This window comes from Lolium rigidum, chromosome 4, assembly GCF_022539505.1.
Source record: "Lolium rigidum isolate FL_2022 chromosome 4, APGP_CSIRO_Lrig_0.1, whole genome shotgun sequence".
NCBI classification, from domain to species: domain Eukaryota; kingdom Viridiplantae; phylum Streptophyta; class Magnoliopsida; order Poales; family Poaceae; genus Lolium; species Lolium rigidum.
Genome location: NC_061511.1, coordinates 144,199,090 through 144,210,918, shown reverse-complemented (window position 1 = coordinate 144,210,918; position 11,829 = coordinate 144,199,090).

Below are 11,829 nucleotides of genomic sequence, written 5' to 3'. Positions count from 1 at the left end.
ATCGATGACAAGGTTGTCGATATCTGTAAAGACAATCTGTGAGCCTCAAGGTCACAAAAGATCTCACCTTGTTCCACGCTAGGAGGCTTGCAGAAAGGATGTCTAAGGGAATTTGATGTGCTCCATCATCGGTTCCTCATTGTCCGCTACACTACTCTATCTGTTCGCATACCATATGTGGACGGTGATGCATGCTTGTGTGATCATGAATAGCATAATCATCAAAAAATGATCACCAAGGTCATGCATCTTGCCACTGCTGGATCACCAGTTGCCTCTGTCCCTGCATTAGGAGATCAGTGACAAAGTTGTTCATCACCAGCTGCAAAATGATTTGGTAGAGCATACGTGGACGCCCAAAGGATTTGCGGCATGAGTGTTGTAGTTAAACTTTATTTATATTTGATAGAAATATTGTAAGTACTTTTTTACTTTATTATTGCAGAATAACATGGTTTTTTGCAATAAAAAAAGTAAAAACCCTTTTGTGGGCGTTGTATGGGGTGGGGGAGGCCATGGTTGAATTGGGAAGACACGGCCCACATATGCGGCCATTCGTGCCGGCGTCTCCCATACGCTTCACTTGGTGATGTTGTCCTAGGCCGTTTGGGGCGCTATTGGAGATCCTTGTTGCTCAGTGCTCCTACTACTATGTACTTCAACAATTGTGTGTTCTTCCCCTATTCCTTGCCTACGTTCGGTGTTGGACCTCCGGCTCACCAGACTTCGAGGCAACGTAGGTATGACAGGTGGGCGGCCCGCCATGCTGGCACCCATCCGAGTTTATAGCATAAAAGTACTACATTTTGTGAACCGACTCTACCACTTAACAACAAGAATTTTGCAGTTCGTGCAAATGACGGGTGGAGAGCTAATTAACTCTGGAAATTATGGCGGTTCCAACCAGTCAGAATGCCATGGCGATGCATCGTTAACAATTCGGGACTATGCCCCACTTGCTAGAGCCAATTAAGATGCGGTGGACTGGGACCCACCAGTGAGCCTCCTTTTCCCCTCTCTACTCCGTCTTTCTCCTCTCTCTCTCCCTCACCAAATTCACAAATCGTGTCACAACTGCGGTGGTGTTGGCCGAGATAGGGAGGCTTCTCATGACGTCACTCTGTGTCCTTGAACGATGGCCACGTTAGCCTTACCCATGAGGCCACGTTGTCAGTTCGGTTGTTAGTTGTCTTTCAATTGAAAGTTTGCACGAATAGTAATTTTAGCGCAGCCGATAGGTAGATTTCCATTCACAAAACATAAGGCCATGTACAACGGGAGGTGCTTAGAAAAATAAACTAAACCTTTTGCTATGCATTGGTGCTTATTTGTGGTGCTTAGTTAGGCATTTATCTAGTATACAAATAAGCACAGGTGCTTAGACAAAAGCCTGTTGGTTTTCTAAACACTCCTCTAAACATCTCCCATGCTAGTATGCTACGGTATGATCTCTTAAATTTAACGGTTAATGTGGTAGTTTTATGCTATTCGCTCCACCCATCCACAACCCACGTTTCCGATCCGATCGATCGTACAGCTGTTCCAGGCTCCCAGTCCCCATCCTTGTCGTCATATCCGCACAGAAATTTGAATTTTGGCGCCGGTTATCGTCTCCTCGACTGATGCAGCGGCGGCGGCGGCAGGGACCCTCGTTCATGTGCGCGTGCCGCTGGATCATGCCGTCGTCACCAGTCACGTGCTGCAGCGAATCTAGCGCTGCTGGATCTTGGCCGAAAGACGGCCAGCGCTGACGCTATCACCCGCAGAGGAACAGAAGAATTGGGAAGAAAAGGCCAGGAATGAAGACGCGGTGTTGGCGCATCTAACGACTCCCAATAATGCTGGTACTACGAGCACAGAGGATAGAGACCACGGATCACACAGATGAGATAATACACGCATAAATACGAGAATACAAGGGCCCATTCCTCATCTCCGCGCGTGATAACTCCGGAACCAACTGCCGAGCCATTGCCAATCATGGTTCTCGTCGTCGCCGGCGAGACATGCCTGTCAATGATGCCGTGGGCGCCATGTGACGCGAACCGCCACTTTACACCGGCGCCATGCTGTGCTGTGCTGTGTATGTGCGCACCACGCTCTCCGAGCCAAACCACTCGACATGCCACATGCAATGCGAAGCACGCATTGGTTCGCTCTGTGATGCGCTCGAGTGGCTTTCCTTTGCTTGCCTTTGCTTTCACATTTCGCCTATTTAACATACAAAAATGTCCGTTTTCGTTCGCATGGGTTGGTCTATGGACACGAAATCCGCTGTCTGACCACCCTTGTTTGCTTGGGTTAGGGCAACCCAGCGGCTCGATGCATTTTTCGAAATGAATTCTTTAATTTCACACTTAATTTACATAGTAAAAAGGAGTAAAGAAAACATAACAAATAAAAATATATTTGGCCCAACCCTAGTCCTAGCTACCGCTACTTGTCGTTGTCCTTGGCCAGGTCCACGATTATTGGCATTGCCAATGGACAATGCATGCAGTGGAGGGGTTGGTGCAGGCGAGAGCCGCCACTACTGCCATGGCGACCTTGCCGCAAAGGGCTAGCGCAGGGGGAGCCGTTCCAGGCGGCACCGATGCTGGGGGAGCCGGTGCAGTTGGATCCCGGCTATGCACGTGCGACGATTAATGCAGCAGTATGCCGAGGCCCTGGTGCTCGGACACCTCCTGCAGCTCAGAGCCCTTCACGCCGATCTTGAATGCCTCCTGCTTATACAGGACATGCGGCATGTAAGCTAGGTACCCCAGGAGGTTGTCGGTGTCGTTCCATAGAAGAGTTCCCTCTCGTTCGCCGGTGACTCCACCACGTCCTCCATCTTCACATCCATGGGCAGGGTAGTGACGTAGTTGTACTTGTCGTTGCTGAGGAACCCGACGCGACGAATCCCACTCCACGTGTCCCACAACACCAAGTCAAGGATGTAGGTGGGGTCCTGAGCATGTCATGAGCAGAAGGGCTCAGCGGTGCTTGGTCTCCTCGAGCCGTGCCCAACCCTGCTGTGGCACCAATGACATAGGAACCTTCCGCGCACTAAGGTGGTAGCCGCCATCCAATCTGGCGCGGTTGATGAAGCTGAATTGATATATAGATTGTGTTGCATTGATATCACAGCGTTCAGGAGGACGAAACGGTCGCTGCCTCGCTTGCATTAGGGCATGTTGGTCCGCGTAGATCTGTTATAGATGCACTAAATCTTTTTATAACGCTAAATTAAGGTTTATATTTGGGAATGGGGTAAAATTCTTTTTTTTCCCTTCAGTTTCCTGGAATTAGTATGACGGCATGGATGGAGACCACCGACACGTGTCACCGTGGCATTGACGAGAGCCAGGGCCGGCCGGCCGGGGAGCCGAGCCATGCAATGATGCCCATCCGAATTCGATCGATTGGTGAGCTCATGCATGCTGCGCAGATCGACGTCGGCAAACGTTTTTATATATAATCAAAAGCAAGATGGTACAGTCAGGCTGCCTTTACAAATAAAATGCAGCTTTTCCAGAAGGCGTAACAATTTTTTAATCCTGAATCCACTCAACCGGTCTGACAGTGCCAGCCTTCGACGCATGCGTCGGATGACGCGAGCCCAGGGTCACGTGTCGCGCTGCCGTCGACCAGACGAGATTTTTTAAGGCTGACCAGCCGCAGTGATTGGCCTTTGCAATGCCAAGACACAGATGAGATGACAGATGTCTCTGTTCGCAACTGGTCAACATAGATCGCACTAGCAGGGTGGGGCAGAAAGGTTGGGCAGGGACGATGCACTGTGCATTTTGCAGGTTTCGAATTGGTAGCGTCACGCACCGACCCCCGAGGCACAAGGCACGAGTTTTGAGATTAGGCCGTCCAAAGATGTGCGGCAGACAGGACGGCTGGTTTTGACAAGAGTGACGAACTGTGCACACCCGACGTGCAGCCCCGTTTGGATTTCTTGTGGTCGATGTGCATATTTGTTTCACTGAAGCTGCAGACCAACTACACTAGAGAGCATATGACAATTGATCTAAAGACCTTGCAAATTGCAACTTAGTTTCTCGGTGTCCTTGCAGCTCCAGCTTTGTTCTCATAAAAGATTATTGAGATAACTTATAAACCACTACCAGCCGATTTCCCCAGGAGATATTTCATATTTTTTTCGTTATTCCTTGGCAACATAGTGATGCATTTATTTGCAAAATACTGATCGAATTAACATGTACAAATGTATGTATTTTCTAAAGTAATTCCGCAATAAAACAGATTAACCGAAGGAAAAAGTGTTTAATTAATATAAAATCAAAATTTTAGCCACCATGCTAGTTAGAAGAATATCTGTAACAAATACAAAGATGATTATATATAATGGGAGCGGGTGTTTTGGAACATGGGTCCATATGCTCTCAATATTTTGAAATGCATCTTACATACATTTTAAATTTTAAAAAATTGAAACTAAAAATTCGCGCGTACATCTTCACGTGCTACGTGCTCACAAAGTCGTTTCATAAAAAATCGACTTATCATATGACATGTGTAAAAAAGACAAAATTCAGTGCTAAAAATAATGCTTTTCACAAGATAAACTTTCTCTTTTTTATATTGACTACACAAAATACTGGTTTTTCGTGAAACTTGACGGATGCACTATATTATGAAGATGTACATGTAGATTTTTTTGTCCAAATTTTTCGACATTTCGAAATATAACTTTTTAGTAGAGGGAGCATACGCACCCGGGAGCCAAATTGAATTTCCGATATATAATAAGATTTCAATGGTGGATCGTAACTATTCGTATTAACTCCTCTCATTTTTGTATGTAACAACTTTTTGTGCCCAGCTTACTAGTTTTCTAAGAGCATCTCCAGCCGCGCCTCCCAAAGCGTCTCCCAAAGGGATTTGAGCGTGCCGGACAAAAAAACATTTCCAGCCGCGTGTCCCAAATTCCTCTTTTTGTCCGACGCGGTCCAATACGATGTCCGGCGCCCCGAGCCCATCCCCGCTACACAAGGGACGCTCCGGGCATGCCGGACACAACAAAAAGCGAGGCCAGGAGACGCGGGCCCGACGCGTCAGCGGCACATTCAAGTTTAACCTAATTGTCGCCTACCTCGCGACGGAAGTTATTAGCGCACGACGGTGCAGTTCCCACAGAGGCGCAGCGAAGCGTCTCGTCGCGCCTAGCTCTGCGTGCCGGCATTAATGAGCGCCACCACTCCCCGCCTCCCTCCGGCCTATTAAAAGGGCCGCTCTCTCATCGTTCCTCACACACAAACCCTAGCGCCTCTCTCCCCAACCCTAGCCGCCACCATCTCAAGAGTCGACGCGATGGCTGGTAGAGGCAGAGGCCGAGGTCGCGTCCGTGGTCGTGGTCGTGGCCGCGGCAGAGCTGCACGCTCGCCGTCACCTGCGACGTCGTCGTCTTCATCGTCGGACCTGCAGGGGGAGGAGCGGGAAGTGCTGTTCGAGTTCGTCGTCGTCCTCAAGGGTGACCCACTCGGCATCCAGAGGCTGCCGGACAAGTTCGCCGACTTCATCGTCGGCAACGAGCCGGCCTCGCTGCATCTGCGGCAGGCTGCCTGCGACTGCTGCTGGTGGGCGGTGGACGTGCTCTTCGACGGGCGCGGTATAATGTACCTCCACACCGGCTGGGAGAAGTTCGCGCGCTACCACGACCTCAAAGCGGCTGCGTGCTCACATTCTCCTACCTATGCGAGGGGGATATGAGCGTCAAGGTGTTCGATGAGACGCGCTGCCGCCGGCACTTCCTGATACGTCCAAATTGCATCACTATTTTATATCATAATTTTCTGTTATTCACTGATATATTTCATATTTAGAGATGATATTTATATTATTTCACCTATTTTTGCATATTTGATGATTATTGGAGAATTAACTGGCGGAGTCGGAATTCTGCTGGAAAAAGGACCGTCAAGATACCATATTTCTGAAGATCAGCAATTCCCGGAAAATACCTAGAACTTCCTATTTTGCCAGATGCCGGAGTAAGCCAAAATGGGAGCCTGAGATGGGCCAGGAGGGGCCCACACCACCCCTAGGCGCGGGCGACCCCCTGGCCGCGCCTAGGCATGGTGTGGTGGCCCTAGCCCACCTCTGACAGTGTCCCTTCGCGTATTTTATCCCCCGAGAACCCTAAGACTGGGGGGACGAACACAGAAATATTCCGCCGCCACGATAGGGCGGAAAACCATAGAGAGAGAGAAATGCTCTCCGGTAGGCAGAAATCTGCCAGGGAAATTCCTTCCCGGAGGGAGGAAATCAAGCCATCGTCACCGTCATAGATATGGACTTCATCGGGATCATCATCATCATCTCCACCATCTCCAGTCCGTCCCGCTGCAACATCTCGGGTTTGATCTTACCTAGTTCAGAGGGGAAACTTTCTCGACGTTAATTACTCCTTGTAGTTGATGCTATTGAGTGAAACCATTGGATTAAGTTTTATTTTCATATTGTTATTCATCATTATATCACCTCTGATTATGATCCATATGATGTCTTGTGAGTAGTTCGTTTAGTTCTTGAGAACATGAGAGAAGTTAAGATGTTAGTAGTGGAACTATGTTGAGTAATATTTAATGGTTTGATATTTAAGTTTTGGTGTTATTCTTCTAGTGGTGTCATGTGAACGTCGACTACATGATACTTCACATTTATGGGCCTAGTGCAATGCATCGTGTATTTGTCTACTAATTGTGGGGTTGCTCGAGTGATAGAAACCTAAACCCCCGTTGGGAAACCAGTGCATGAGGGAGTGTAGGATCTCCAAGTTTAAGGATGTGGTTAGATTTATCTTAATTACTTTCTTGTAGTTGCGGATGCTTGCAAGGGGTATAATCACAAGTATGCATTAGTCCAAGTTGGGGTAGTGCATTAGCATAGGTTCACCCACACAACACCTACCAAACCGATAAAGATTATTCAGCCGCGTGAAGCGAAAGAAGTTGACGAAATTCCCGTGTGTCCTCGGGGACGTTTAGACATCTGTTGACTGCCAAAACCCACCGGCGGGCAGCGGCCTTGTCAACACTGTAGAGCCGGGGGGAGCCTAGAGCTGCGGCTGGCTGAGACCCCTCCGAGCGACGGCCCGCAATGCTCTTCTGGTCACACGCGGCGTTGCGAAGTGCAAGGGCGTGCCACCCGACCTATACCCGGTCGGGAAGGTGATGAGGTTGCCTCGCTTAGTTTCCCGCAGGGCATACATGTAAACGTTAAATACGAGCCTCGATCGGCTCTCAGGTTATCCCGTGAATCGGCTCAAAGAGCCGATCCACCCATGATCCGTACGGGGTGCACGAATACTTGGTGGTCCCGCTTGATCAAGATGAAGCTAATGAGATCTACGACGATTTAGGGTTTTCACCGCATAACCGGATCATCCTACTCCAGGTTGGGCCTTGCGGCCACGCACGGTGCTCGTAAGCCGATCCTAAACAAGGCCAAAAACCAACATGAAGTTGATCCTAGGAACATCCCGTTTAGGACTTGCGAACGCCACCCTACGTGCCACCGGATCCTCCCCCCATTGTAAGGCCAAACTATTGCAGATATTAAACTAATCCTTGTAGAACAAGGAGCAATCGTAACGGATCAGATCTACTAAATAATGATCAAGCGGGTGCCGCCCCCACACCCGAGATAGGCGTGAGGGCGGCTAGATATGCAAGGGTTGCACTACGTAAGCATGCTTAAACGAAGAACAATGCTAACCCTAACACATCTAATGATAACTACGTTGCTCGCCATCAAAAGCGCTTCAAGCACGAGCAACGCATGAACAACGTGGTTTAGTGCTGCCTAGATCGCAAGATGCGATCTAGGCAGCATGTCGCTTACCCGATAGAAACCCTCGAGACGAAGGAGTTGGCGATGCGCCGAGATTGGTTTGTTTTTGGGGTTGAACGTGAGTTGTTGTTTATTCCATAAACCCTAGGTACATATTTATAGTCCAGGGGACTTTCTAATGAGGGCGTGCACTAAACCGTGCACGAGTAAGATTCTATCTCTTATCTAAAATAATAAACTACTAAATAAAGATACACGGGCAATTCAGCCCAAAACCCTTCGTGCCGTGCCGCCTTAGAATTCTTCCACATGTAATCTTCCAAGCCCGGCCCACCTCCGGATTTGTCTAAAATCTGGTGATAACACATGCTCCCCTGGTTTTGGAAATAACATTTCCAAAATCATTACGCTTTCCCTTCGAAGGGTCATGTCGTAGCAGAGCAGAGCCGTTACAAGCATCCGTCATCATTATGCCCCGTCTTCTCAGCCTTCTCTAAAAATTCCGACAGCTTTAGCATCGATCCCTTGGAAGCCGTAATGGCATTAAACCTTCACCAGATTTCTCATTATTTAACCGTGCCGACCGGTTAGCTCTCTCTCTATCCTCTATTCCATCCCAGCTATCGGCACCAAAAAACCCTCTCCTCCTGTAGCAATGTCTTCCTCTTCCTCTTCCTTCTCAAAACTCTTCCCCCAATCTTCGCCGAAGAAGAAGACCGAGGACAGCCTCCACCCCACAGTGAATCCCTTCTCCTCCGACAAGGAGGAAAAAGAAGGAGGAGCAACGAAGGCCAAGGCCTCTCCTTCCACCCAGCTCCCGCCGAAGAAGCGCCCCCGCATGTGGGCGGACAGCGAGGACGAAGATGATGACGAAGAGGAAGAGGAGGAGGATGACTCCTCCTCCTCCATCGGGTACCCGCCGACCAAGCGCTTCCGCTCCTGGGCGGACAGCGAGGATGATGATGATGACGAGGAGGAAGAGGCTCCGGCCAAGGGCTGGGGCAGCAGCGACGAGGAGCTCCCTGGGAGCAGCGCCGACGACACCGACGGCGGCGATGGCGAGGACAGCGACGACTAGTAGTATAGGACTAGTGGTAGCAGGCACTAGGCACCAGATCCCTCTTTTGAGAGCCATCGGCTCTTTCTTGTAAAGCCGCTCCTTGGAATTAATGAAATTGTTCTTTCTATTCATCTTTTAATCGCTCCAATTCCATTCCTTCCGTTTGTCATGCTAAGACCGATAGCAACGCGTCGGACTTCTTCCCTTTTCTTGCAAGAACAACGACACGTCCAAGCCCCGTACTAGACGACGGCTTTTCCTTCCCAGCTTCCTCCCCGAGACGACCATGATGCAGCCGCAGCTCGAGGTGACTCGATCGGCTCTTAAAAACAGTGGCATCTTCCGTGCTTGTTGCCCCCCGAGTCTTAGCCGAGGCAAAACAGAGCCGTATGGACCCGGGGTCGATCATGTCCGAGAGAGCTTCTACGCCAAGCTAGCCGATTTGAACATAAATCGGCTTCCCAAAGCGTAAAGCCTTCAAGGCGATCTCGCCCCCGAGCTTTTTCGGCTTCTCGCCGCCGTAAAGGTTCCTTTCCTTTGATGGACTTGAAGAGAGGATCCGAGCTTCCAAACTACCCCATTGAGGAGTTCCTTCATAAACACTCTCCCTTTGTGCTCCATTGACCCTCTCGATCGCAACAGCTACTCCTCTTGAGTCGATGGCCATGCATCGGCTTTCATGTCCTTAAGTCGATGCCTCGCCGCATCGGCCGTGCTCGAAAATTTTCGAATTTTCACTTTTATTACGAATTTTCACTTTTTATTACGGCCAACCTGTGCATTGGCCCCCATATTCCAATACCCATCACCAGAAGATGAGATGCTTCTTATCTACCTCGGGTGCCCCCGAGCCGATTCTCGTCAAGAGAATTGATGGTATCGGCTCGTTGGATAACATGTTGAACCCGAGCGTAATGGCGGGTGAGGATAATTTTGGCCGATTGCCGGAATCGGCCTCCACGTTGCTTGCTCGTTGAAGGTTTTGTAAGTTCCCTTCGTAAATTTTTTGGGGCCGATCACAAGGATCAGCCTCTCCCGGTTTGCTCATTGGTTTGATCTTGCTACTTGGTCAGCCGGATAAAACCAACCCAACCTCCGACTTGATGCGCTTGCCGTCGTCCACCTTGAGTGCTCCGTAGAGTCGTGGAGCGCTAAGCTCTGTCGGCAAGACGAGTACCATGTTTGTGCCAGCCGATGTCTCATCATCGGCTTTCCTCTCGTTTGGGGCGCCACTCCATTTTCCGTGGACGACCCTCTTCATCCAGGGTTCGCTGAACCTTTGCAGCCGGATCAGGCCGTGCCTTCCTTAGCGTATGCGGTACAACCTTTCGGCTTCCTCCAGGCCGCGCAATCGCCGAACCCCGCGCTTTTGGGAACGGCTGAGTCCGTCGTGGCACCACCTTGGCCGGTGGTACCGTCTTCTTCCACTTCTCCCTCGTCTTCTCGAATCTTCAAGATCTGCCCAACGAGGTGACTCGCCGCGTTTGCTTTGTGGCGGGAGAGGCCCTAGGCGCTCGAACACGTACACGTTGGCTGCCTCCTTCTTTTTCTCGATTGCATTCTGGGCAATTGCCGATTGTGGGCAATCGGCTCATTCCCGAATCCCAAGCAGTGTCCGAAGAAGGGGCAGTCCCAATGCCCGGCGTTGTCATCTTGCTCCCTTGATGCTTCCGTGGCATAGCGCTCGTGCTCCTCCTCATCGCGATTCTCGCCGACGATGTCTTCTCGGCTTCTCTAGCCAAACGATCTTCTCTATCATCGTAATTGGGTCGCCGGCGTTGGTCATACCGACTAACATATTTGTTGAGGAGGTGATCGCAGAGGGGTCGCCGATATCTTATATTCTTCACCTCTCCTCTCGTGACATAGCGCTTGCCACCATGATGGAGCCGATCGCGTGGAGCGGCCTCCTCTCGTGTCCTTGCTATGAGAGCAGCTGCCCTCATCTCCATCTTTGCCGGAGTGGTTTCCAGTGTCCTACCATGTTGATGCCGAACGAGGGACCCGGCCGGCAACCTTCAGTGGTAGATGATTTCTACCATGTTAACGGCGGGGAAGGGTTGGGTGTCGACCTTCATGGCGTATCGGTTGAAAATTAGCCGCCCCTTCTCTATCGCCGCTTGGATGTGCCGACGCCACACCCGGCAGCCGTTGGTGGCATGGGAAAGCGAGTTGTGGAATTTGCAGTACGGCTTTCCGTTTAGCTCTTTCGCCGTGGGGAACTTGAGACCTTCGAGAATCGTCAACCGTTTCTCCTTGAGCAGGAGGTCGAAGATTTGTTCAGTCTTGGTTATGTCAAAATCAAATCCCCGGGCGGCCCCGGTGGCTTTACCCATTTGCAGGCCACGGGGTTCCCCCCGAGTCCACTCAGCCCATCGCTATCTCTTGGCCTCCCGCGAGCACTTCATCCTCCTCCGTATCGACCATAACTACCGCACGCTTGAACTTGTCTTGGTACAGGTCGGGGTGGCGCTGTTCATATGCCGATAGTTTCGAACCATGTGCGCCAGCCGAGGGATAATCTGCTTGGGAGGCCATGTCCTTGAGCTGTGTTGCAAGGCCTGCTACCGCCAACTCGATCGCTTCCTTTTCAGCTTATACGAACCGAATAACATCGGTTCCTAAGATTCCCGAAGCGCCGGATGTATTCTCGTCACCGTTTCCCCGCGCTTCGACGTAGTTGTGCTAGATCGGCAATGCCGCACTCGGAAGCTTCGAATGGTATTGCATATGGAACTCGCTCTTCCAATTGCTTCCAAGACCGGATGGAGTTTGCCGGCAGAGAGGTGTACCATCCAAAAGCCGATCCCGTGAGGGACCGTGAAAAGAGCCTCACGCGTAGCTGATCCGACACCGAAGCCGGTCCTAGTTGAGCCAAATATCGGCCGACGTGCTCGATGGAGCCGGAGCCATCTCGATCCACCGAATTTGGAGAAGTCGGGAGCCGATATTTAGGTGGCAGTGGG